The sequence below is a fragment of the Pseudophryne corroboree genome, unplaced genomic scaffold (genome assembly GCF_028390025.1).
Source record: "Pseudophryne corroboree isolate aPseCor3 unplaced genomic scaffold, aPseCor3.hap2 scaffold_1106, whole genome shotgun sequence".
NCBI lineage: Eukaryota > Metazoa > Chordata > Amphibia > Anura > Myobatrachidae > Pseudophryne > Pseudophryne corroboree.
In genome coordinates, this window is record NW_026967732.1 from 89,835 (window position 1) to 115,192 (window position 25,358).

General features: G+C 45.4%; 9 non-coding genes and 3 pseudogenes across 9 annotated transcripts; 7 read left to right on the plus strand and 5 right to left on the minus strand.

Annotated features, from left to right (window-relative positions):
• Window positions 1–5,424: 5,424 nt before the first annotated feature.
• Window positions 5,425–5,587, minus strand: LOC134989311 (U1 spliceosomal RNA). The gene has a single exon (XR_010194590.1). It is a non-coding gene; the product is annotated as a U1 spliceosomal RNA (small nuclear RNA).
• A 152-nt stretch (window positions 5,588–5,739) lies between these two features.
• LOC134989362 (U1 spliceosomal RNA) lies at window positions 5,740–5,903 on the minus strand. Its single transcript, XR_010194636.1, has one exon. It is a non-coding gene; the product is annotated as a U1 spliceosomal RNA (small nuclear RNA).
• Window positions 5,904–8,621: 2,718 nt separating this feature from the next.
• LOC134989336 (U1 spliceosomal RNA) lies at window positions 8,622–8,785 on the plus strand. Its single transcript, XR_010194612.1, has one exon. It is a non-coding gene; the product is annotated as a U1 spliceosomal RNA (small nuclear RNA).
• A 152-nt stretch (window positions 8,786–8,937) lies between these two features.
• On the plus strand, window positions 8,938–9,079 carry LOC134989292 (U1 spliceosomal RNA; annotated as a pseudogene).
• Window positions 9,080–9,771: 692 nt separating this feature from the next.
• Window positions 9,772–9,935, plus strand: LOC134989335 (U1 spliceosomal RNA). Its single transcript, XR_010194611.1, has one exon. It is a non-coding gene; the product is annotated as a U1 spliceosomal RNA (small nuclear RNA).
• Window positions 9,936–10,087: 152 nt separating this feature from the next.
• On the plus strand, window positions 10,088–10,229 carry LOC134989310 (U1 spliceosomal RNA; annotated as a pseudogene).
• Window positions 10,230–10,921: 692 nt separating this feature from the next.
• Window positions 10,922–11,085, plus strand: LOC134989344 (U1 spliceosomal RNA). Its single transcript, XR_010194619.1, has one exon. It is a non-coding gene; the product is annotated as a U1 spliceosomal RNA (small nuclear RNA).
• Window positions 11,086–14,388: 3,303 nt separating this feature from the next.
• LOC134989315 (U1 spliceosomal RNA) lies at window positions 14,389–14,551 on the minus strand. Its single transcript, XR_010194594.1, has one exon. It is a non-coding gene; the product is annotated as a U1 spliceosomal RNA (small nuclear RNA).
• Window positions 14,552–14,703: 152 nt separating this feature from the next.
• Window positions 14,704–14,867, minus strand: LOC134989285 (U1 spliceosomal RNA). Its single transcript, XR_010194575.1, has one exon. It is a non-coding gene; the product is annotated as a U1 spliceosomal RNA (small nuclear RNA).
• Window positions 14,868–15,541: 674 nt separating this feature from the next.
• On the minus strand, window positions 15,542–15,697 carry LOC134989320 (U1 spliceosomal RNA). Its single transcript, XR_010194597.1, has one exon. It is a non-coding gene; the product is annotated as a U1 spliceosomal RNA (small nuclear RNA).
• A 2,361-nt stretch (window positions 15,698–18,058) lies between these two features.
• Window positions 18,059–18,222, plus strand: LOC134989358 (U1 spliceosomal RNA). The gene has a single exon (XR_010194632.1). It is a non-coding gene; the product is annotated as a U1 spliceosomal RNA (small nuclear RNA).
• A 152-nt stretch (window positions 18,223–18,374) lies between these two features.
• Window positions 18,375–18,509, plus strand: LOC134989316 (U1 spliceosomal RNA; annotated as a pseudogene).
• Window positions 18,510–25,358: the final 6,849 nt, after the last annotated feature.

The following is a 25,358-nucleotide window of genomic DNA, read 5'->3' on the forward strand; positions in this document are numbered from 1 at the left end:
CTTGCGGCGGGAGTCAATACATCTACCCAGTGGGCTGTCACAGTCATATAGTCCTGAGTCTGCCCTGCTCCACTTGTCCACATGTCCGTGGTTAAGTGGACATTGGGTACAACTGCATTTTTTAGGACACTGGTGAGTCTTTTTCTGAGGTCTGTGTACATTTTCGGTATCGCCTGCCTAGAGAAATGGAACCTAGATGGTATTTGGTACCGGGGACACAGTACCTCAATCAAGTCTATAGTTGGCTCTGAAGTAATGATGGATACCGGAACCACGTTTCTCACTGCCCAGGAAGCCAAGGCCTCAGTTATCCGCTTTGCAGCAGGATGACTGCTGTGATATTTCATCTTCCTTGCAAAGGACTGTTGGACAGTCAATTGCTTGGTGGAAGTAGTAAAAGTGGTCTTACGACTTCCCCTCTGGGATGACCATCGACTCCCAGCAGCAACAACAGCAGCGCCAGCAGCAGTAGGCGTTACACTCAAGGATGCATCGGAGGAATCCCAGGCAGGAGAGAACTCGTCAGAATTGCCAGTGACATGGCCTGCAGGACTATTGGCATTCCTGGGGAAGGAGGAAATTGACACTGAGGGAGTTGGTGGGGTGGTTTGCGTGAGCTTGGTTACAAGAGGAAGGGATTTACTGGTCAGTGGACTGCTTCCGCTGTCGCCCAAAGTTTTTGAACTTGTCACTGACTTATGATGAATGCGCTGCAGGTGACGTATAAGGGAGGATGTTCCGAGGTGGTTAACGTCCTTACCCCTACTTATTACAGCTTGACAAAGGCAACACACGGCTTGACACCTGTTGTCCGCATTTCTGTTGAAATACTTCCACACCGAAGAGCTGATTTTTTTGGTATTTTCACCAGGCATGTCAATGGCCATATTCCTCCCACGGACAACAGGTGTCTCGCCGGGTGCCTGACTTAAACAAACCACCTCACCATCAGAATCCTCCTTGTCAATTTCCTCCCCAGCGCCAGCAACACCCATATCCTCCTCATCCTGGTGTACTTCAACACTGACATCTTCAATCTGACTATCAGGAACTGGACTGCGGGTGCTCCTTCCAGCACTTGCAGGGGGCATGCAAATGGTGGAAGGTGCATGCTCTTCACGTCCAGTGTTGGGAAGGTCAGGCATCGCAACCGACACAATTGGACTCTCCTTGTGGATTTGTGATTTTGAAGAACGCACAGTTCTTTGCTGTGCTTTTGCCAGCTTAAGTCTTTTCATTTTTCTAGCGAGAGGCTGAGTGCTTCCATCCTCATGTGAAGCTGAACCACTAGCCATGAACATAGGCCAGGGCCTCAGCCGTTCCTTGCCACTCCGTGTGGTAAATGGCATATTGGCAAGTTTACGCTTCTCCTCCGACGATTTTTATTTAGATTTTTGAGTCCTTTTTTTACTGATCTTTTGTGTTTTGGATTTTACATGCTCTGTACTATGACATTGGGCATCGGCCTTGGCAGACGACGTTGATGGAATTTCATCGTCTCGGCCATGACTAGTGGCAGCAGCTTCAGCACGAGGTGGAAGTGGATCTTGATCTTTCCCTATTTTTGGAACCTCAACATTTTTGTTCTCCATATTTTAATAGGCACAACTAAAAGGCACCTCAGGTAAACAATGGAGATGGATGGATACTAGTATACTTATGGATGACGAGTGACTGACGACACAGAGGTAGCTACAGCCGTGGACTACCGTACTGCGTCTGCTAGTATAGAGATGATAATTAATGATATAAAAAAAATATATATATAACTACTGTAGGTATATATAATATAATGACGGACCTGGTGGACACTGTCAGCAGACTGCTAAACTACTAGTATGAAGAAGATAGAAAAAAACTTCCACCACAGGTAGGTAGGTATACAATTATGGACGAGCACTGACGACACAGAGATAGCCACAGCCGTGGACTACCGTACTGCGTCTGCTAGTATAGAGATGATAATTAATGATATAAAAAAAAATATATATAACTACTGTAGGTATATATAATATAATGACGGACCTGGTGGACACTGTCAGCAGACTGCTAAACTACTAGTATGAAGAAGATAGAAAAAAAAACCCACCACAGTTAGGTATACAATTATGGACGAGTGACGACACAGAGGTAGGTACAGCCGTGAACTACCGTACTGCGTCTGCTAGTATAGATAATATACTAAATATATTACTACTGTAGGTATATAATATAATGACGGACCTGGTGGACACTGTCAGCAGACTCCTAAACTACTAGTATGAAGAAGATAGAAAAAAAAAACCCACCACAGGTAGGTATACAATTATGGACGAGCACTGACGACACAGAGGTAGGTACAGCCGTGGACTACCGTACTGCGTCTGCTAGTATAGATAATATAATAAATATATTACTACTGTAGGTATATAATATAATGACGGACCTGGTGGACACTGTCAGCAGACTGCTAAACTACTAGTATGAAGAAGATAAAAAAAAAACCCACCACAGGTAGGTAGGTATACAATTATGGACGAGCACTGACGACACAGAGATAGCCACAGCCGTGGACTACCGTACTGCGTCTGCTAGTATAGATAATATAATAAATATATTACTACTGTAGGTATATAATATAATGATGGACCTGGTGGACACTGTCAGTAGACTCCTAAACTACTAGTATGAAGAAGATAGAAAAAAAAAACCCACCACAGGTAGGTAGGTATACAATTATGGACGAGCACTGACGACACAGAGATAGCCACAGCCGTGGACTACCGTACTGCGTCTGCTAATATAGAGATGATAAAGATGAAAAAAAAAATATAACACTACTGCAGATAAATATTTATATAATATATGTATGACGGACCTGCTGGACACTGTCAGCAGAATGCGTTTATAGAATAAAAAAAAAACACCACAGGAGTGTTTAACTTTTTCAGGCAGACAATATACTGGTGGTCACACTGGCAGCAAAAGTGTTCACTGTACTCCTGCTATAACTGCTCCCCAGTCTCCCCCACAATTAAGCTGTGTGAGCAGTGAGCACTCAGCACAGTCAGATATACATAGATGATATATCATGCAGCACACTGAGGCTGAGCACAGATATGGTATGTGTATCGTTTTTTTTCAGGCAGAGAACGGATTATAAATAATAAAACTGGTGGTCACTATCAGCAAAACTCTACACTACTGAGTACTCCTGACAAGTTCAACTGCTCCCCAAATTAGTAGTAATTCAAATGTCACTCGTCTCTATCTTCTAATCTAAACGGAGAGGACGCCAGCCACGTCCTCTCCCTATCAATCTCAATGCATGTGTGAAAATGGCGGCGACGCGCGGCTCCTTATATAGAATCCAAGTCTCGTGAGAATCCGACAGCGGGATGATGACGTTCGGGCGCGCTCGGGTTAACCGAGCAAGGCGGGAGGATCCGAGTCTGCTCGGACCCGTGCAAAAAAGGGTGAAGTTCGGGCGGGTTCGGATTCCGAGGAACCGAACCCGCTCATCTCTTATGGCCACCCAGCATGACGCCTCCCTTCTTGACCATGCTGTAATTGCAGTCGCACTGCAGTTCAGCGTGATCATAAAAAATGGTGTAGCCTCCTGCTGGTGCAGACTGTATGTGCGCGCAGGAAGCCGCCACCATTTTTGTGATCACAGCGGCTGAATGTGATGTCATACAGCCGCTGTGACCACGCCCCCTGTGTCTCCTCCATTGCAGACCCCATTTTGAAGCCTTGCCCCCGCACCGCTCCATCCCTGACTTGGAAATGGAGTGTTGCTGACCCCCCTCTCCCCCCCTGCCCCGATTGACAGGCAGAGGCGATCGCATTCTCTGCGGGGTGCCGCAGAAAATGCAGGCACATGCGTATGCTCTTAGCAATTTTTGCAGTTGGATCACTTATTGTGATTGCAATCCAACCTGAATCAGGCCCTATTACCTATCACAATGCGCTGCGGGCAGTACAAAATTGGTTTAATATAGGAGAAAAACCCCCAGACCTGTGCTCCTTAACTGTACCTGGTGGCTAGTGGAGCGGCTGCCCAGTAATCAGTGTCCACGCCAGTGCGCACACGGTCCACCCCCTACGGCCACGCTCCCCTTCATCAGCGGCCTCGTGATCCGGAAGGGCGGTGTGTGTGTGACTGACCTTAGGAAGAAACCGGAGCCTCCGCTGCAGTGACCCAGCAACCAGGGCACGGGAGTATACAGCGCCGCTGGGAGTGATGAAGCTGCAGTAAAGATGTCTATTAGACCTAGCCTGCTGCAGCCCTTGTAGATTCTCATAAAACAAGTTCTTCTTTTCTTGTCAAAATGAATAGCTAAGAATAGGCTGCCTGAGGCAGGCCCCTGTTAAGTGGCCTGCTACTGAAGGCACCAACTACAAACTGAGCTCCCTGTTCATGGAAGCGGGGTTATAGAGGAGGATGCACTGAGCATCTTGGGAACAGTCAAAAGCTTTGAGCCGGTTGGTGCCTCAGATCAAGATCCTACTCTACACCCCAATGTGAATCCTTGTGGAGTCCTGTGTACCCCACAGAAGAAATTAATGTGTCACACCCATTGGCAGCAACCTTAGAATAGCTGCTGATGGGCACAATTGAGAAAGGAAGGGGGGGGGGGGGACATTTGAATCCAGCACATAGATGCAATTCAAATATGTAATTTGTACCTTCCTATTTTAAAATATAATGGATGAACTTCACCCTGTGAGAACAATCTTCATGATCAAGAGATCTCATATGCAAAATAAGTATGAGTTGGGATAGGGCTGGGGAGGGTGGCTGCTCGGCCCCTCCCCCGTCAAGTTAAGGAGATTCAACTGAGGAAGCACAAGGGAACTCTCGTCTGGGGACAACAACTGCAGGGAGACCACATCTTTTCAGATGAACATGGGAGGGCGGAAGGCTGCCTAATACTGAAGCACCATCAAATATCAAACCATATGCAACAACTAGTACAAGCATTCCTGGGGGAAGGTCTGCAGCAGACGGATTTGCATACGGTGATGTCATCCAAGCAGTGGGCCAAAGTTGGCTGGAACCCTCATTTGCATATGAAAATAGAAAAGGGGCATGCAGGGCATGGCGGCCTTTTGCGGTGCTTGGATGACCCCTAGTTCGCATTAAACACCCCCACCCTCCTTTGGTGTGGGGCTCATGTTGGCTATGCCCCAGCCCCTGAAGCATTCAAGCTGATTTCTTGCAGCAGCTGGGCACTGTAACAGCTCCAGAGCTGCTCTGTAAGGCAACTAAAAGGGTGTGGGCCCTGCAGCACTACCTGTAGTTCGCATTGTGTGTTGGAAGGCACAAAGTAAGCAGACGGGAGAAGTCAGGATAGTGCGCAAGGGCATAGAAGGCAGTGGCTCCAGAAAAGAGAAGTGGAAACAGACAGCAAACTAGGCTGGAGAGAGGCCTGAGACAAAGAGATCTGAATTATACGAGAGCCGACCAGGGGAAACACAAATTATGCAATCAAGTTTCCCACATTTGGGGAAATCGCAGGAGCAGCACACCCAGAGTGCAATGGGTGAGCCTTGCCCTTGGAGAAGCACCTTCATGATCATAGTATCTCACCTGGCAGGTAAGTAGGAGTTGGGCTAGAGCTGGGGAGGGTCACTGCTCGGGCACCCCCCTGTCAAGTGAAGGAGATCCAACTGAGGCAGCACAAGGGTACTCTCGAAAGAAGAACAAGGCTAGAGGAATATATGAGACAAAGAAATCTGACTTTTACCAGAGCTGACCAGAGGAAAACACAAACACAGTCCCCCACTACCACAAAAAATGCAGGCGAGTTTCCCACATTTGGGGAAATCACAGGGGTCAGCATACCCAGAATGCAATGAATGAACCTCACCCTGGGAGAACAATCTTCATGACCATGGTATCTCCTATGCAAAATAAGTATGATTTGGGATAGGGCTGGGGAGGGCCGCTGCTCAGGCACATCTCTGTCAAGTAAAGGAGATTCAACTGAGGCAGCACAAGGGAACTCTCATCTGGGGACAACAACTGCAGGGAGAACACATATTTTCAGATGAACATGGGAGGGAAGAAGGGAATTCCACATCCTGATTGCCCTAACAGTGAAGAAACCTTTCCTCCATTGCGTTCTGAACTTTCCTCCAGTCGCAGCGAGTGACCACGTGTTCTTTTAATAAATAATTCCTCTGATAACTCTTTGTTATGTATCTTTACATATTTGAAGATATTAATAATATCTCCTCTTAGGCACCTCTTTTCTAGTGTATAAATATTCAGCCTAGTAAGTCTTTCCTTATAGTCCAGTACTTTAAGGCCTTTAATCAATTTAGTCTTCAGGATCTCTGACACTTCCATGAGCAGCAGAGTAGTGCAATGGAAGCATGCTGGGCCCATAACCCAGAGGTCGATTGATCGAAACTATCCTCTGCTATGTGCATTTTTTTTTTTATAATTAAAGTAATCAAAAACTGGGATTGATATTTTGGCACTTTTATTTTTACTTAAAGTACAATAACTTTTATCATTTTAATTTGTTTTAATAGTATATTGACAGCATTGTTTTCTTTAAAAAATCCACTTAATTTTCTTTACCCTATTACTGAAATGGTAATTGACAAAAACAAACTACATTGTCACCAGAAGAGCAATGCAAAATGTACAAGTGATATATGAAAATCATCTTCCATCTTGAATTTCAATGATGCATTGGGACAACAATTTGTGAGAAACATCTTCACCCATAAAGAAAGATTTTCTTAATTCCTTACCTGTGTGCTGATTAGATATCACCTTGTTTTCACATTAAACAGACTTCCCCATGAGGAAGCAGCAAGGATGCAGTGACGTTTCCTGGTGTCAACCTGTATTATTTCAGTAGACATTGAAATGAGGATGCATCTTTGATGCCTTTCCAATGAAGCAAGTTTAATTCAGTAATAGGTGAAAAACCATTCCTACAAAGGTGTTAATCAGAGACTTGGCTTTGTGGACACTTTTCAGAGAGCAAATTTGTTAGCATAAACATAAAATCAGAAAATGAAGAGCTGTTTAATCACTCAATTGGACTTTTCTGCCAGCATAATTTTTTTTCTCTGCAACTCACTGCTAAATTGTGCTTCCTAGCTGTTTTTTTATAAAATCACTTAATCAAATCTAACTCTGATTACATCAGAGAAGGCCAGGTACCCTACACCATAAGGGGGGTTTTTGAAATTTTGACTTGTCTACTTAAAGATCACCAAAATCTGATTACAAGTTCAATTACATCCCTGGGTGGGATTGAACCACCAACCTTTTGGTTAATAGCCAAACATGCTAACCGATTGCGCCACAGAGACACCTTGCGAAAGTCAATACTGACAAAGGCTAATAAGCATTCATCTAGAACGTTTCCTAGAAAAACTTTAAAAAGTCAATAATCTGGAGAATTTTTGTAAGAAACACATTGGTACTTTCCCATGATGAGTGAGTGCTTCAGGATTTCTTGCACTTACATGGGCTATTAACCAAAAGGTTGGTGGTTCAATCCCACCCAGGGATGTAATTGACCTTGTCATCAGATTTTGGTGATCTTTAAGTAGACAAGTCAAAATTTCAAACCCCCTCTTATGGTGTAGGGTACCTGGCCTTCTCTGACGTAATCAGAGTTAGATTTAATTAAGTGATTTTATAAAAAACAGCTAGGAAGCACAATTTAGCAGTGGGTTGCAGAGAAAAAAATAACATTTTAAACCTACCGGTAATTTTTTTTTCTCGTAGTCCGTAGAGGATGATGGGGACTCCGTAAGGACCATGGGGGATAGACGGGCTCCGCAGCAGACATGGGCACTTTAAGAAAGACTTTAGATCTGGGTGTGCACTGGCTCCTCCCTCTATGCCCCTCCTCCATACCTCAGTTAGAGAAACTGTGCCCAGAGGAGACGGACAGTACGAGGAAAGGATTTTTGTTAATCCAAGGTCAAGATTCATACCAGCCACACCAATCACACCGTATAACTTGTGATATACTACCCAGTTAACAGTATGAAAACAACATAGCATCAGTCCAAGACCGATGAAAACTAACATATAACCCTTATGTAAGCAATAACTATATACAAGTCTTGCAGAAGTAGACCGCACTTGGGACGGGCACCCAGCATCCTCTACGGACTACGAGAAAAAGATTTACCGGTAGGTTTAAAATCTTATTTTCTCTTACGTCCTAGAGGATGCTGGGGACTCCGTAAGGACCATGGGGATTATACCAAAGCTCCCAAACGGGCAGGAGAGTGCGGATGACTTTGCAGCACCGATTGAGCAAACAGGAGGTCCTCCTCAGCCAGGGTATCAAACTTATAGAACTTTGCAAAGGTGTTTGAACCAATTTTGACCCACTGCTTGGATGACATCACCATATGCAAATCCATCTGCGGCAGGCCTTCCCCCAGGAATGCTTGCACTAGTTGTTGCATTTGGTTTGTTGTTTGGGGGTGCTTCAGTATTAGGCAGCCTTCTGCCCTCCCATGTTCATCTGAAAATATGTGTTCTCCCTGCAGTTGTTGTCCCCAGATGAGAGTTCCCTTGTGCTGCCTCAGTTGAATCTCCTTTACTTGACAGAGATGTGCCTGAGCAGCGGCCCTCCCTAGCCCTATCCCAAATCATACTTATTTTGCATAGGAGATACCATGGTCATGAAGATTGTTCTCCCAGGGTTAGGTTAATTCATTGCATTCTGGGTATGCTGACCCCTGTGATTTCCCCAAATGTGGGAAACTCAACTGCATTATTTGTGGTAGTGGGGGACTGTGTTTGTGCTTTCCTCTGGTCAGCTCTGGTAAAAGTCAGATTTCTTTGTCTCAGATCTTCCTCTAGCCTTGTTCTTCTTTCGAGAGTTCCCTTGTGCTGCCTCAGTTGGATCTCCTTCACTTGACAGGGGGGTGCCCGAGCAGCGACCCTCCCCAGCTCTAGCCCAACTCCTACTTACCTGCCAGGTGAGATACTATGATCATGAAGATGCTTCTCCCAGGGCAAGGCTCACCCATTGCACTCTGGGTGTGCTGCCCCTGCGATTTCCCCAAATGTGGGAAACTTGACTGCATAATTTGTGTTTCCCCTGGTCGGCTCTCATATAATTCAGATCTCTTTGTCTCAGGTCTCTCTCCAGCCTAGTTTGCTGTCTGTTTCCACTTCTTTTTTCTTGAGCCCCTCCCTTCTATACCCTTGTGCACTATCCTGACTTCTCCCGTCTGCTTACTTTGTGCCTTCCAACGCACAATACAAACTACAGGTAGTGCTGCAGGGCCCACACCCTTTTACTTGCTTTACAGAGCAGCTCTGGAGCTGTTACAGTGCCCAGCTGCTGCAAGAAATCAGCTTGAATGCTTCAGGGGCTGGGGCATAGCCAACATGAGCCCCACACCGAAGGAGGGTGGAGGTGTTTAATGCGAACTAGGGGTCATCCAAGCGCCGCAAAAGGCCGCCATGCCCTGCACACCCCTTTATTCTTTTCATATGCAGACGAGGGTTGAAGCCAACTTTGACCCACTGCTTGGATGACATCACCATATTCAAATCCATCTGCTGCAGGCCTTCCCCCAGGAATGCTTGCACTAGTTGTTGCATTTGGTTTGTTGTTTGGGGGTGCTTCAGTATTAGGCAGCCTTCTGCCCTCCCATGTTCATCTGAAAATATGTGTTCTCCCTGCAGTTGTTGTCCCCAGATGAGAGTTCCCTTGTGCTGCCTCAGTTGAATCTCCTTTACTTGACAGAGATGTGCCTGAGCAGCGGCCCTCCCCAGCCCTATCCCAAATCATACTTATTTTGCATAGGAGATACCATGGTCATGAAGATTGTTCTCCCAGGGTTAGGTTCATTCATTGCATTCTGGGTATGCTGACCCCTGTGATTTCCCCAAATGTGGGAAACTCAACTGCATTATTTGTGGTAGTGGGGGACTGTGTTTGTGCTTTCCTCTGGTCAGCTCTGGTAAAAGTCAGATTTCTTTGTCTCAGATCTTCCTCTAGCCTTGTTCTTCTTTCGAGAGTTCCCTTTTGCTGCCTCAGTTGGATCTCCTTCACTTGACAGGGGGGTGCCCGAGCAGCGACCCTCGCCAGCTCTAGCCCAACTCCTACTTACCTGCCAGGTGAGATACTATGATCATGAAGATGCTTCTCCCAGGGCAAGGCTCACCCATTGCACTCTGGCTGTGCTGCCCCTGCGATTTCCCCAAATGTGGGAAACTTGACTGCATAATTTGTGTTTCCCCTGGTCGGCTCTCATATAATTCAGATCTCTTTGTCTCAGGTCTCTCTCCAGCCTAGTTTGCTGTCTGTTTCCACTTCTTTTTTCTTGAGCCCCTCCCTTCTATACCCTTGTGCACTATCCTGACTTCTCCCATCTGCTTACTTTGTGCCTTCCAACGCACAATGCAAACTACAGGTAGTGCTGCAGGGCCCACACCCTTTTACTTGCTTTACAGAGCAGCTCTGGAGCTGTTACAGTGCCCAGCTGCTGCAAGAAATCAGCTTGAATGCTTCAGGGGCTGGGGCATAGCCAACATGAGCCCCACACCGAAGGAGGGTGGAGGTGTTTAATGCGAACTAGGGGTCATCCAAGCGCCGCAAAAGGCCGCCATGCCCTGCACACCCCTTTTTTCTTTTCATATGCAGACGAGGGTTGAAGCCAACTTTGACCCACTGCTTGGATGACATCACCATATGCAAATCCATCTGCTGCAGGCCTTCCCCCAGGAATGCTTGCACTAGTAGTTGCATTTGGTTCGTTGTTTGGGGGTGCTTCAGTTTTAGGCAGCCTTCTGCCCTCCCATGTTCATCTGAAAATATGTGTTCTCCCTGCAGTTGTTGTCCCCAGATGAGAGTTCCCTTGTGCTGCCTCAGTTGAATCTCCTTTACTTGACAGAGATGTGCCTGAGCAGCGGCCCTCCCCAGCCCTATCCCAAATCATACTTATTTTGCATAGGAGATACCTTGGTCATGAAGATTGTTCTCCCAGGGTGAGGTTCATTCATTGCATTCTGGGTATGCTGACCCCTGTGATTTCCCCAAATGTGGGAAACTCGACTGCATTATTTGTGGTAGTGGGGGACTGTGTTTGTGCTTTCCTCTGGTCAGCTCTGGTAAAAGTCAGATTTCTTTGTCTCAGATCTTCCTCTAGCCTTGTTCTTCTTTCGAGAGTTCCCTTGTGCTGCCTCAGTTGGATCTCCTTCACTTGACAGGGGGTGCCCAAGCAGCAATCCTCCACAGCTCTAGCCCAACTCCTACTTACCTGCCAGGTGAGATACTATGATCTTCACTGTTAGGGCAATCAGGATGTGGAATTCCCTGCCAGGGAAGGTGGTAATGGCGGACTCTGTAATTGGATTTAAAAAAGGAATGGATACATTTCTGAATGAAAAAGCTATCCAAGGTTATAATACTTAAAATATCAACATGGTTAATCCGGGGGTAACATGAGTTGTAGTAGTTAACTAGTCATAAAACATTATTCAGCAAGTATGTAGAATCATCACAACTTAAAACAGGTTGAACACGATGGGCAATTTGCCTCTTTTCAACCTCAAAAACTATATTACTATATGTTACTATATTACTATGTTACTGTAGTATACAGAACACCACAATGTAATGAGCAGTGATAGTGAGCACTGATGAGGATACTAGAACTGACACTGAGCAGCAAGATGCAGCACTGGACTATTAGTAATGTACTGTAGTATGCTGAGCACCACAATGCAGCACAAGACAATGAGCAGTGATACTGAGCACTGATGAGGATACTACTGAGAACTGACACTGAGCAGGAGAGACACACTACTAGTATTACTGAGCAGCAATAAGTAACCACTGATACTGAGCACTGATATTGAGATTTCCACTGAGAGAACATAGCCACGTCCTCTCCGCTCCCTCTTCAATGCACGAGTAAAAATGGCGGCAACGCGCAGCTCTTTATATGAAATCCGAATCTCGCGAGAATTCGACAGCGGGATGATGACATTTTCCCTTGTTCAGGTTTTCCGAGTCAGGCGGGAACAACCGAGCCTGCCTCGGACCAGTGTAAACCACGTGGAGTTCGTGGGGAATTCGGTTCTCGGAGAACCGAACCCGCTCCTCTCTACCTTATACCCATATATTTTTTTATTTTCAATCTAAGCCCCTGCAGTTTTCTGTAAGCATCTGCTTCGCTATGATGATCAACAAGTCACAAGGGCAAACACTCAGGGCTTGAGGCGTAGATCTTAGGACCAGCTGCTACAAGCATGGCAGAGGTGTCACTATCACTGGTGACACCCAGAGAGGTGGCGAAGGAGATTGTAATGCAGTGCGCGCAGATAAGCAGCGCAATGGTAAAAAGGAGGCATGGTTTCATAGGTAGGGGCGTGGCCTGGTGGCCTGAATCTACATTTTGTTGCTCCGGGTGTCCCGGGGGTTGGGGGCTGCACCCGGGGACTAGTGTGTGAGCGGTGCTGGCTCCTGCACAGTGACAGGACATGGCCACCCAGCATGACGCCTCCCTTCTTGACCAATCTGTAATTGCAGTCGCACTGCAGTTCAGCGTGATCATAAAAAATGGTGTAGCCTCCTGCTGGTGCAGACTGTATGTGCGCGCAGGAAGCCGCCACCATTTTTGTGATCACAGCGGCTGAATGTGATGTCATACAGCCGCTGTGACCACGCCCCCTGTGTCTACTCCGTTGCAGACCCCATTTTGAAGCCTTGCCCCCGCACCGCTCCATCCCTGACTTGGAAATGGAGTGTTGCTGACCCCCCTCTCCCCCCCTGCCCCGATTGACAGGCAGAGGCGATCGCATTCTCTGCGGGGTGCCGCAGAAAATGCAGGCACATGCGTATGCTCTTAGCAATTTTTGCAGTTGGATCGCTTACTGTGATTGCAATCCAACCTGAATCAGGCCCTATTACCTATCACAATGCGCTGCGGGCAGTACAAAATTGGTTTAATATGGGAGAAAAAACCCCAGACCTGTGCTCCTTAACTGTACCTGGTGGCTCGTGGAGCGGCTGCCCAGTAATCAGTGTCCACGCCAGTGCGCACACGGTCCACCCCCTACGGCCACGCTCCCCTTCATCAGCGGCCTCGTGATCCGGAAGGGCGGTGCGTGTGTGACTGACCTTAGGAAGAAACCGGAGCCTCCGCTGCAGTGACCCAGCAACCAGGGCACGGGAGTATACAGCGCCGCTGGGAGTGATGAAGCTGCAGTAAAGATGTCTATTAGACCTAGCCTGCTGCAGCCCTTGTAGATTCTCATAAAAAAAGTTCTTATTTTCTTGTCAAAATTAATAGCTAAGAATAGGCTGCCTGAGGCAGGCCCCTGTTAAGTGGCCTGCTACTGAAGGCACCAACTACAAACTGAGCTCCCTGTTCATGGAAGCGGGGTTATAGAGGAGAATGCGCTGAGCATCTTGGGAACAGTCAAAAGCTTTGAGCCGGTTGGTGCCTCAGATCAAGATCCTACTCTACACCCCAATGTGAATCCTTGTGGAGTCCAGTGTACCCCACAGAAGAAATTAATGTGTCACACCCATTGGCAGCAACCTTAGAATAGCTGCTGACGGGCACAATTGAGAAAGGAAGGGGGGGGGACATTTGAATCCAGCACATAGATGCAATTCAAATATGTAATTTGAACCTTCCTATTTTAAAATATAATGGATGAACTTCACCCTGTGATAACAATCTTCATGATATAGAGATCTCATATGCAAAATAAGTATGAGTTGGGATAGGGCTGGGGAGGGTGGCTGCTCGGGCAAGCCCCTCCCCCGTCAAGTTAAGGAGATTCAACTGAGGAAGCACAAGGGAACTCTCGTCTGGGGACAACAACTGCAGGGAGACCACATTTTTTCAGATGAACATGGGAGGGCGGAAGGCTGCCTAATACTGAAGCACCATCAAATATCAAACCATATGCAATAACTAGTACAAGCATTCCTGGGGGAAGGTCTGCAGGAGACGAATTTGCATACGGTGATGTCATCCAAGCAGTGGGCCAAAGTTGGCTGGAACCCTCATCTGCATATGAAAAGAGAAAAGGGTTATGCAGGGCATGGCAGCCTTTTGCGGCGCTTGGATGACCCCTAGTTCGCATTAAACACCTCCACCCTCCTTCGGTGTGGGGCTCATGTTGGCTATGCCCCAGCCCCTGAAGCATTCAAGCTGATTTCTTGCAGCAGCTGGGCACTGTAACAGCTCCAGAGCTGCTCTGTAAGGCAAATAAAAGGGTGTGGGCCCTGCAGCACTACCTGTAGTTCGCATTGTGCGTTGGAAGGCACAAAGTAAGCAGACGGGAGAAGTCAGGATAGTGCGCAAGGGCATAGAAGGGAGCGGCTCAAGAAAAGAGAAGTGGAAACAGACAGCAAACTAGGCTGGAGAGAGACCTGAGACAAAGAGATCTGAATTATACGAGAGCCGACCAGGGGAAACACAAATTATGCAGTCAAGTTTCCCATATTTGGGGAAATCGCAGGGGCAGCACACCCAGAGTGCAATGGTTGAGCCTTGCCCTGGGAGAAGCACCTTCAAGATCATAGTATCTCACCTGGCAGGTAAGTAGGAGTTGGGCTAGAGCTGGGGAGGGTCGCTGCTCGGGCACCCCCCTGTCAAGTGAAGGAGATCCAACTGAGGCAGCACAATGGAACTCTCGAAAGAAGAACAAGGCTAGAGGAAGATCTGAGACAAAGAAATCTGACTTTTACCAGAGCTGACCAGCGGAAAACACAAACACAGTCCCCAACTACCACAAATAATGCAGGCGAGTTTCGCACATTTGGGTAAATCACAGGGGTCAGCATACCCAGAATGCAATGAATGAACCTCACCCTGGGTGAACAATTTTCATGACCATGGTGTCTCCTATGCAAAATAAGTATGATTTGGGATAGGGCTGGGGAGGGCCGCTGCTCAGGCACATCTCTGTCAAGTAAAGGAGATTCAACTGAGGCAGCACAAGGGAACTCTCATATGGGGACAACAACTGCAGGGAGAACACATATTTTCAGATGAACATGGGAGGGCAGAAGGCTGCCTAATACTGAAGCACCCCCAAACAACAAACCAAATGCAACAACTAGTGCAAGCATTCCTGGGGGAAGGCCTGCAGCAGATGGATTTGCATATGGTGATGTTATCCAAGCAGTGGGTCAAAGTTGGCTTCAACCCTCATCTGCATATGAAAAGAGAAAAGGGGCGTGCAGGGCATGGCGGCCTTTTGCGGTGCTTGGATGACCCCTAGATCGCATTAAACACCCCCACCCTCCTTTGGTGTGGGGCTCATGTTGGCCATGCCCCATCCCATGAAGCATTCAAGCTGATTTCTTGCAGCAGCTGGGCACTGTAACAGCTCCAGAGCTGCTCTGTAAGGCAAGTAAAAGGGTGTGGGCCCTGCAGCACTACCTGTAGTTTGCATTGTGCATTGGAAGGCACAAAGTAAGCAGACGGGAGGAGAAGTCAGGATAGTGCACAAGGGTATAGAAGGGAGGGGCTCAAGAAAAAAGAAGTGGAAACAGAGAGCAAACTAGGCTGGAGAGAGACCTGAGACAAAGAGATCTGAATTATACGAGAGCCGACCAGAGGAAACACAAATTATGCAGTCAAGTGTCCCACATTTGGGGAAATCGTAGGAGCAGCACACCCAGTGTGCAATGGGTGAGCCTTGCCCTGGGAGAAGCACCTTCCTGATTATAGTATCTCACCTGGGTGTGCTGCCCCTGCGATTTCCCCAAATGTGGGAAACTTGACTGCATAATTTATGTTTCCCCTGGTCGGCTCTCATATAATTCAGATCTCTTTGTCTCAGGTCTCTCTCCAGCCTAGTTTGCTGTCTGTTTCCACTTCTTTTTTCTTGAGCCCCTCCCTTCTATACCCTTGTGGACTATCCTGACTTCTCCTCCTGTCTGCTTACTTTGTGCCTTCCAATGCACAATGCAAACTACAGGTAGTGCTGCAGGGCCCACACCCTTTTACTTGCCTTACAGAGCAGCTCTGGAGCTGTTACAGTGCCAAGCTGCTGCAAGAAATCAGCTTGAATGCTTCAGGGGCTGGGGCATGGCCAACATGAGCCCCACACCGAAGGAGGGTGGGGGTGTTTAATGCGAACTAAGGGTCATCCAAGCGCCGCAAAAGGCCGCCATGCCCTGCATACCCCTTTTCTCTTTTCATATGCAGATGAGGGTTCCAGCCAACTTTGGCCCACTGCTTGGATGACATCACTATATGCATATCCGTCTTCTGCAGACCTTCCCCCAGGAATGCTTGTACTAGTTGTTGCATTTGGTTTGTTGTTTGGGGGTGCTTCAGTATTAGGCAGCCTTCTGCCCTCCCATGTTCATCTGAAAATATGTGTTCTCACTGCAGTTGTTGTCCCCAGATGAGAGTTCCCTTGTGCTGCCTCAGTTGAATCTCCTTTACTCTAAAACTTGTAAAACTTAGCAAAAGTGTTTACTAAATAGCTGCTCGGCAAAGTTGCAATGCCGAGACTCCCCGACCAGCTGCCCAGGATGAACCCACCTTTCTAGTAGAATGGGTCTTCACCTAATTCAGTAACGGCAATCCTGCCGTGGAATGAGCATGCTGAATCTTACCACAGATCCAGCGCATAATTGTCTACATGGAAGCAGGACACCCAATCCTGTTGGGAGCATACAGGACAAACAGAGCCTCTGTTTTCCTAATCTGAACCGTTCTGGTGACATAAATTTTCAAAGTTCTGACCACAGCCAGAGACTTTGACTCAACGAAGGTGTCAGTGGCCAAAGGCACCATGTGGAAAGATGAACCACCTTCGGCAGAAATAGTTGACGTGTCCTCAATTCTGCTCTATCTTCATGAAATATCAAATAAAGGCTCTTGTGATACTGCATGGTTTGTACTGTTTTCCATGTGCTCCCAGATCTTTCAAGCAAGAAGCATGGTCAAGAAAGTTCTGTTTGAAAAGAAACAACATTTACTGTCATTGTTATAGAATTTGGGAGAAAAAACAAGAAGAAATCTGCACTGTTGACGCACTGGACAGAATGAATGAATCATAAAATATAACCTTTATTAAGTATGTATTAAAATTGGATAAATATTAATATTATTATCCCAAACTGCAGTGAAACATAAAGGTTAAAATCACAGAACTAACATACATGTGCATAAGAAGAATAAAGAGATGTGAAAAAAAGGTTTAAAAAGCGTGTCCGTGTGTGATTATTTTTGAAGGCACAACCCTGGCGGGGTTGTTTATATAGATATATATGTTGCTAATAATCACTTTCTAGCGTAATGTTATTAAATAGCTGTTAGTATCTATGTCGTCAGGTACCACTGGGTCGTATCCTATATACTCCTGTGGGAAACTTGACTGCATAATTTGTGTTTCCCCTGGTCGGCTCTCGTATAATTCAGATCTCTTTGTCTCAGGTCTCTCTCCAGCCTAGTTTGCTGTCTGTTTCCACTTCTCTTTTCTTGAGCCGCTGCCTTCTATGCCCTTGTGCACTCTCCAGACTTCTCCTGTCTGCTTACTTTGTGCCTTCCAACGCACAATGCAAACTACAGGTAGTGCTGCAGGGCCCACACCCTTTTACTTGCCTTACAGAGCAGCTCTGGAGCTGTTACAGTGCCCAGCTGCAGCAAGAAATCAGCTTGAATGCTTCAGGGGCTGGGGCATAGCCAACATGAGCCCCACACCGACGGAGGGTGGAGGTGTTTAATGCAAACTAGGGGTCAGCCAAGCGCCGCAAAAGGCCGCCATGCCCTGCATGCCCCTTTTCTCTTTTCATATGCAGACGAGGGTTGAAGCCAACTTTGACCCACTGCTTGGATGACATCACCATATGCAAATCCATCTGCGGCAGGCCTTCCCCCAGGAATGCTTGCACTAGTTGTTGCATTTGGTTTGTTGTTTGGGGGTGCTTCAGTATTAGGCAGCCTTCTGCCCTCCCATGTTCATCTGAAAATATGTGTTCTCCCTGCAGTTGTTGTCCCCAGATGAGAGTTCCCTTGTGCTGCCTCAGTTGAATCTCCTTTACTTGACAGAGATGTGCCTGAGCAGCGGCCCTCCCCAGCCCTATCCCAAATCATACTTATTTTGCATAGGAGATACCATGGTCATGAAGATTGTTCTCCCAGGGTTAGGTTCATTCATTGCGTTCTGGGTATGCTGACCTCTGTGATTTCCCCAAATGTGGGAAACTCAACTGCATTATTTGTGGTAGTGGGGGACTGTGTTTGTGCTTTCCTCTGGTCAGCTCTGGTAAAAGTCAGATTTCTTTGTCTCAGATCTTCCTCTAGCCTTGTTCTTCTTTCAAGAGTTCCCTTGTGCTGCCTCAGTTGGATCTCCTTCACTTGACAGGGGGGTGCCCGAGCAGCGACCCTCCCCAGCTCTAGCCCAACTCCTACTTACCTGCCAGGTGAGATACTATGATCATGAAGTTGCTTCTCCCAGGGCAAGGCTCACCCATTGCACTCTGGGTGTGCTGCCCCTGCGATTTCCCCAAATATGGGAAACTTGATTGCATAATTTGTGTTTCCCCTAGTCGGCTCTCATATAATTCAGATCTCTTTGTCTCAGGTCTCTCTCCAGCCTAGTTTGCTGTCTGTTTCCACTTCTTTTTTCTTGAGCCCCTCCCTTCTATACCCTTGTGCACTATCCTGACTTCTCCTCCTGTCTGCTTACTTTGTGCCTTCCGATGCACAATGCAAACTACAGGTAGTGCTGCAGGGCCCACACCCTTTTACTTGCCTTACAGAGCAGCTCTGGAGCTGTTACAGTGCCCAGCTGCTGCAAGAAATCAGCTTGAATGCTTCAGGGGCTGGGGCATAGCCAACATGAGCCCCACACCGACGGAGGGTGGAGGTGTTTAATGCGAACTAAGGGTCATCCAAGCGCCGCAAAAGGCCGCCATGCCCTGCATACCCCTTTTCTCTTTTCATATGCAGATGAGGGTTCCAGCCAACTTTGGCCCACTGCTTGGATGACATCACTGTATGCAAATCCGTCTTCTGCAGACCTTCCCCCAGGAATGCTTGTACTAGTTGTTGCATTTGGTTTGTTGTTTGGGGGTGCTTCAGTATTAGGCAGCCTTCCACCCTCCCATGTTCATCTGAACAGATGTGGTCTCCCTGCAGTTGTTGTCCCCAGACGAGAGTTCCCTTGTGCGTCCTCAGTTGAATCTCCTTAACTTGACGGGGGAGGGGCTGCCCGAGCAGCCACCCTCCCCAGCCCTATCCCAACTCATACTTATTTTGCATATGAGATCTCTTGATCATGAAGATTGTTCTCACAGGGTGAGGTTCATCCATTATATTTTAAAATAGGAAGGTACAAATTACATATTTGAATTGCATCTATGTGCTGGATTCAAATGTCCCCCCCCCCCTTCCTTTCTCAATTGTGCCCGTCAGCAGCTATTCTAAGGTTGCTGCCAATGGGTGTGACACATTAATTTCTTCTGTGGGGTACACTGGACTCCACAAGGATTCACATTGGGGTGTAGAGTAGGATCTTGATCTGAGGCACCAACCGGCTCAAAGCTTTTGACTGTTCCCAAGATGCTCAGCGCATCCTCCTCTATAACCCCGCTTCCATGAACAGGGAGCTCAGTTTGTAGTTGGTGCCTTCAGTAGCAGGCCACTTAACAGGGGCCTGCCTCAGGCAGCCTATTCTTAGCTATTAATTTTGACAAGAAAAGAAGAACTTGTTTTATGAGAATCTACAAGGGCTGCAGCAGGCTAGGTCTAATAGACATCTTTACTGCAGCTTCATCACTCCCAGCGGCGCTGTATACTCCCGTGCCCTGGTTGCTGGGTCACTGCAGCGGAGGCTCCAGTTTCTTCCTAAGGTCAGTCACACACACACCGCCCTTCCGGATCACGAGGCCGCTGATGAAGGGGAGCGTGGCCGTAGGGGGTGGACCGTGTGCGCACTGGCGTGGACACTGATTACTGGGCAGCCGCTCCACTAGCCACCAGGTACAGTTAAGGAGCACAGGTCTGGGAGTTTTACTCCTATATTAACCCAATTTTGTACTGCCCGCAGCGCATTGTGATAGGTAATAGGGCCTGATTCAGGTTGGAATGCAATCACAATAAGCGATCCAACTGCAAAAACAATACAGCTTTTCCTTGCCGATATCTCTCTTTTGCAAAGAGCTAGGCATTGGAAAATTCAGGGCTATAACGTGTAGATGAAGCACTAACAGTAGGCTTTAAAATTTTCATTCTAGTGTCTTTAGTTTGGGAGAAAAATGCAAAGGTACAATACAGCTTTTCCTTGCCGATATCTCTCTTTTGCAAAGAGATAGGCATTGGAAAATTCAGGGCTATAACGTGTAGATGAAGCACTAACAGGAGGCTTTAAAATTTTCATTCTAGTGTCTTTCGTTTGGGAGAAAAATGCAAAGGTACAATACAGCTTTTCCTTGCCAATATCTCTCTTTTGCAAAGAGCTAGGCATTGGAAAATTCAGGGCTATAACGTGTAGATGAAGCACTAACAGGAGGCTTTAAAATTTTCATTCTAGTGTCTTTCGTTTGGGAGAAAAATGCAAAAGTACAATGCAGCTTTTCCTTGCCGATATCTCTCTTTTGCAAAGAGATAGGCATTGGAAAATGCAGGGCTATAACGTGTAGATGAAGCACTAACAGTAGGCTTTAAAATTTTCATTCTAGTGTCTTTAGTTTGGGAGAAAAATGCAAAGGTACAATACAGCTTTTCCTTGCCGATATCTCTCTTTTGCAAAGAGATAGGCATTGGAAAATTCAGGGCTATAACGTGTAGATGAAGCACTAACAGGAGGCTTTAAAATTTTCATTCTAGTGTCCTTCGTTTGGGAGAAAAATGCAAAGGTACAATACAGCTTTTCCTTGCCAATATCTCTCTTTTGCAAAGAGATAGGCATTGGAAAATTCAGGGCTATAACGTGTAGATGAAGCACTAACAGGAGGCTTTAAAATTTTCATTCTAGTGTCTTTCGTTTGGGAGAAAAATGCAAAGGTACAATACAGCTTTTCCTTGCCGATATCTCTCTTTTGCAAAGAGATAGGCATTGGAAAATTCAGGGCTATAACGTGTAGATGAAGCACTAACAGGAGGCTTAAAAATTTTCATTCTAGTGTCCTTCGTTTGGGAGAAAAATGCAAAGGTACAATACAGCTTTTCCTTGCCGATATCTCTCTTTTGCAAAGAGATAGGCATTGGAAAATTCAGGGCTATAACGTGTAGATGAAGCACTAACAGGAGGCTTTAAAATTTTCATTCTAGTGTCCTTCGTTTGGGAGAAAACTGCAAAGGTACAATACAGCTTTTCCTTGCCGATATCTCTCTTTTGCAAAGAGATAGGCATTGGTAAATTCAGGGCTATAACGTGTAGATGAAGCACTAATAGGAGGCTTTAAAATTTTCATTCTAGTGTCCTTCGTTTGGGAGAAAAATGCAAAGGTACAATACAGCTTTTCCTTGCCGATATCTCTCTTTTGCAAAGAGATAGGCATTGGAAAATTCTGGGCTATAACGTGTAGATGAAGCACTAACAGGAGGCTTTAAAATTTTCATTCTAGTGTCTTTCGTTTGGGAGAAAAATGCAAAGGTACAATACAGCTTTTCCTTGCCGATATCTCTCTTTTGCAAAGAGCTAGGCATTGGAAAATTCAGGGCTATAACGTGTAGATGAAGCACTAATAGGAGGCTTTAAAATGTTCAATCTAGTGTCCTTCGTTTGGGAGAAAAATGCAAAGGTACAATACAGCTTTTCCTTGCCGATATCTCTCTTTTGCAAAGAGATAGGCATTGGAAAATTCAGGTCTATTACGTGTAGATGAAGCACTAAAAGGAGGCTTTAAAATTTTCATTCTAGTGTCTTTCGTTTGGGAGAAAAATGCAAAAGTACAATGCAGCTTTTCCTTGCCGATATCTCTCTTTTGCAAAGAGATAGGCATTGGAAAATTCAGGGCTATAACGTGTAGTTGAAGCACTAACAGGAGGCTTTAAAATTTTCATTCTAGTGTCTTTCGTTTGGGAGAAAAATGCAAAGGTACAATACAGTTTTTCCTTGCCGATATCTCTCTTTTGCAAAGAGATAGGCATTGGAAAATTCAGGGCTATAACGTGTAGATGAAGCACTAACAGGAGGCTTTAAAATTTTCATTCTAATGTCTTTCGTTTGGGAGAAAAATGCAAAAGTACAATGAAGCTTTTCCTTGCCGATATCTCTCTTTTGCAAAGAGATAGGCATTGAAAAATGCAGGGCTATAACGTGTAGATGAAGCACTAACAGTAGGCTTTAAAATTTTCATTCTAGTGTCTTTCGTTTGGGAGAAAAATGCAAAGGTACAATACAGCATTTCCTTGCCGATATCTCTCTTTTGCAAAGAGATAGGCATAGGAAAATTCAGGGCTATTACGTGTAGATGAAGCACTAAAAGGAGGCTTTAAAATTTTCATTCTAGTGTCTTTCATTTGGGAGAAAAATGCAAAAGTACAATGCAGCTTTTCCTTGCCGATATCTCTCTTTTGCAAAGAGATAGGCATTGGAAAATGCAGGGCTATAACGTGTAGATGAAGCACTAACAGGAGGATTTAACATTTTCATTCTAGTGTCTTTCGTTTGGGAGAAAAATGCAAAGGTACAATACAGCATTTCCTTGCCGATATCTCTCTTTTGCAAAGAGATAGGCATTGGAAAATTCAGGGCTATAACGTGTAGATGAAGCACTAACAGGAGGCTTTAAAATTTTCATTCTAGTGTCCTTCGTTTGGGAGAAAAATGCAATGGTACAAGACAGCTTTTCCTTACCAATATCTCTCTTTTGCAAAGTGCTGCGCATTTGAAAATTCAGGGCTATGTCGTGTAGATGATGGCCTAACAGGAGGCTTTCAAATTTTCTTTCTAGTGTCCTTCGTTTGGGAGAAAAATGCAAAGGTACAAGACAGCTTTTCCTTGCCAATATCTCTCTTTTGCAAAGAGCTAGGCATTGGAAAATTCAGGGCTATAACGTGTAGATGAAGCACTAACAGTAGGCTTTAAAATTTTCATTCTAGTGTCTTTAGTTTGGGAGAAAAATGCAAAGGTACAATACAGCTTTTCCTTGCCGATATCTCTCTTTTGCAAAGAGATAGGCATTGGAAAATTCAGGGCTATAACGTGTAGATGAAGCACTAACAGGAGGCTTTAAAATTTTCATTCTAGTGTCTTTCGTTTGGGAGAAAAATGCAAAGGTACAATACAGCTTTTCCTTGCCAATATCTCTCTTTTGCAAAGAGCTAGGCATTGGAAAATTCAGGGCTATAACGTGTAGATGAAGCACTAACAGGAGGCTTTAAAATTTTCATTCTAGTGTCTTTCGTTTGGGAGAAAAATGCAAAAGTACAATGCAGCTTTTCCTTGCCGATATCTCTCTTTTGCAAAGAGATAGGCATTGGAAAATGCAGGGCTATAACGTGTAGATGAAGCACTAACAGTAGGCTTTAAAATTTTCATTCTAGTGTCTTTAGTTTGGGAGAAAAATGCAAAGGTACAATACAGCTTTTCCTTGCCGATATCTCTCTTTTGCAAAGAGATAGGCATTGGAAAATTCAGGGCTATAACGTGTAGATGAAGCACTAACAGGAGGCTTTAAAATTTTCATTCTAGTGTCTTTCGTTTGGGAGAAAAATGCAAAGGTACAATACAGCTTTTCCTTGCCGATATCTCTCTTTTGCAAAGAGATAGGCATTGGAAAATTCAGGGCTATAACGTGTAGATGAAGCACTAACAGGAGGCTTAAAAATTTTCATTCTAGTGTCCTTCGTTTGGGAGAAAAATGCAAAGGTACAATACAGCTTTTCCTTGCCAATATCTCTCTTTTGCAAAGAGATAGGCATTGGAAAATTCAGGGCTATAACGTGTAGATGAAGCACTAACAGGAGGCTTTAAAATTTTCATTCTAGTGTCTTTCGTTTGGGAGAAAAATGCAAAGGTACAATACAGCTTTTCCTTGCCGATATCTCTCTTTTGCAAAGAGATAGGCATTGGAAAATTCAGGGCTATAACGTGTAGATGAAGCACTAACAGGAGGCTTAAAAATTTTCATTCTAGTGTCCTTCGTTTGGGAGAAAAATGCAAAGGTACAATACAGCTTTTCCTTGCCGATATCTCTCTTTTGCAAAGAGATAGGCATTGGAAAATTCAGGGCTATAACGTGTAGATGAAGCACTAACAGGAGGCTTTAAAATTTTCATTCTAGTGTCCTTCGTTTGGGAGAAAACTGCAAAGGTACAATACAGCTTTTCCTTGCCGATATCTCTCTTTTGCAAAGAGATAGGCATTGGTAAATTCAGGGCTATAACGTGTAGATGAAGCACTAATAGGAGGCTTTAAAATTTTCATTCTAGTGTCCTTCGTTTGGGAGAAAAATGCAAAGGTACAATACAGCTTTTCCTTGCCGATATCTCTCTTTTGCAAAGAGATAGGCATTGGAAAATTCAGGGCTATAACGTGTAGATGAAGCACTAACAGGAGGCTTTAAAATTTTCATTCTAGTGTATTTCGTTTGGGAGAAAAATGCAAAGGTACAATACCGCTTTTCCTTGCCGATATCTCTCTTTTGCAAAGAGCTAGGCATTGGAAAATTCAGGGCTATAACGTGTAGATGAAGCACTAATAGGAGGCTTTAAAATGTTCAATCTAGTGTCCTTCGTTTGGGAGAAAAATGCAAAGGTACAATACAGCTTTTCCTTGCCAATATCTCTCTTTTGCAAAGAGCTAGGCATTGGAAAATTCAGGGCTATAACGTGTAGATGAAGCACTAACAGGAGGCTTTAAAATTTTCATTCTAGTGTCTTTCGTTTGGGAGAAAAATGCAAAAGTACAATGCTGCTTTTCCTTGCCAATATCTCTCTTTTGCAAAGAGATAAGCATTGGAAAATTCAGGGCTATAACGTGTAGATGAAGCACTAACAGGAGGCTTTAAAATTTTCATTCTAGTGTCCTTCGTTTGGGAGAAAAATGCAAAGGTACAATACAGCTTTTCCTTGCCAATATCTCTCTTTTGCAAAGAGATAGGCATTGGAAAATTCAGGGCTATAACGTGTAGATGAAGCACTAACAGGAGGCTTTAAAATTTTCATTCTAGTGTCTTTCGTTTGGGAGAAAAATGCAAAGGTACAATACAGCTTTTCCTTGCCGATATCTCTCTTTTGCAAAGAGATAGGCATTGGAAAATTCAGGGCTATAACGTGTAGATGAAGCACTAACAGGAGGCTTAAAAATTTTCATTCTAGTGTCCTTCGTTTGGGAGAAAAATGCAAAGGTACAATACAGCTTTTCCTTGCCGATATCTCTCTTTTGCAAAGAGATAGGCATTGGAAAATTCAGGGCTATAACGTGTAGATGAAGCACTAAC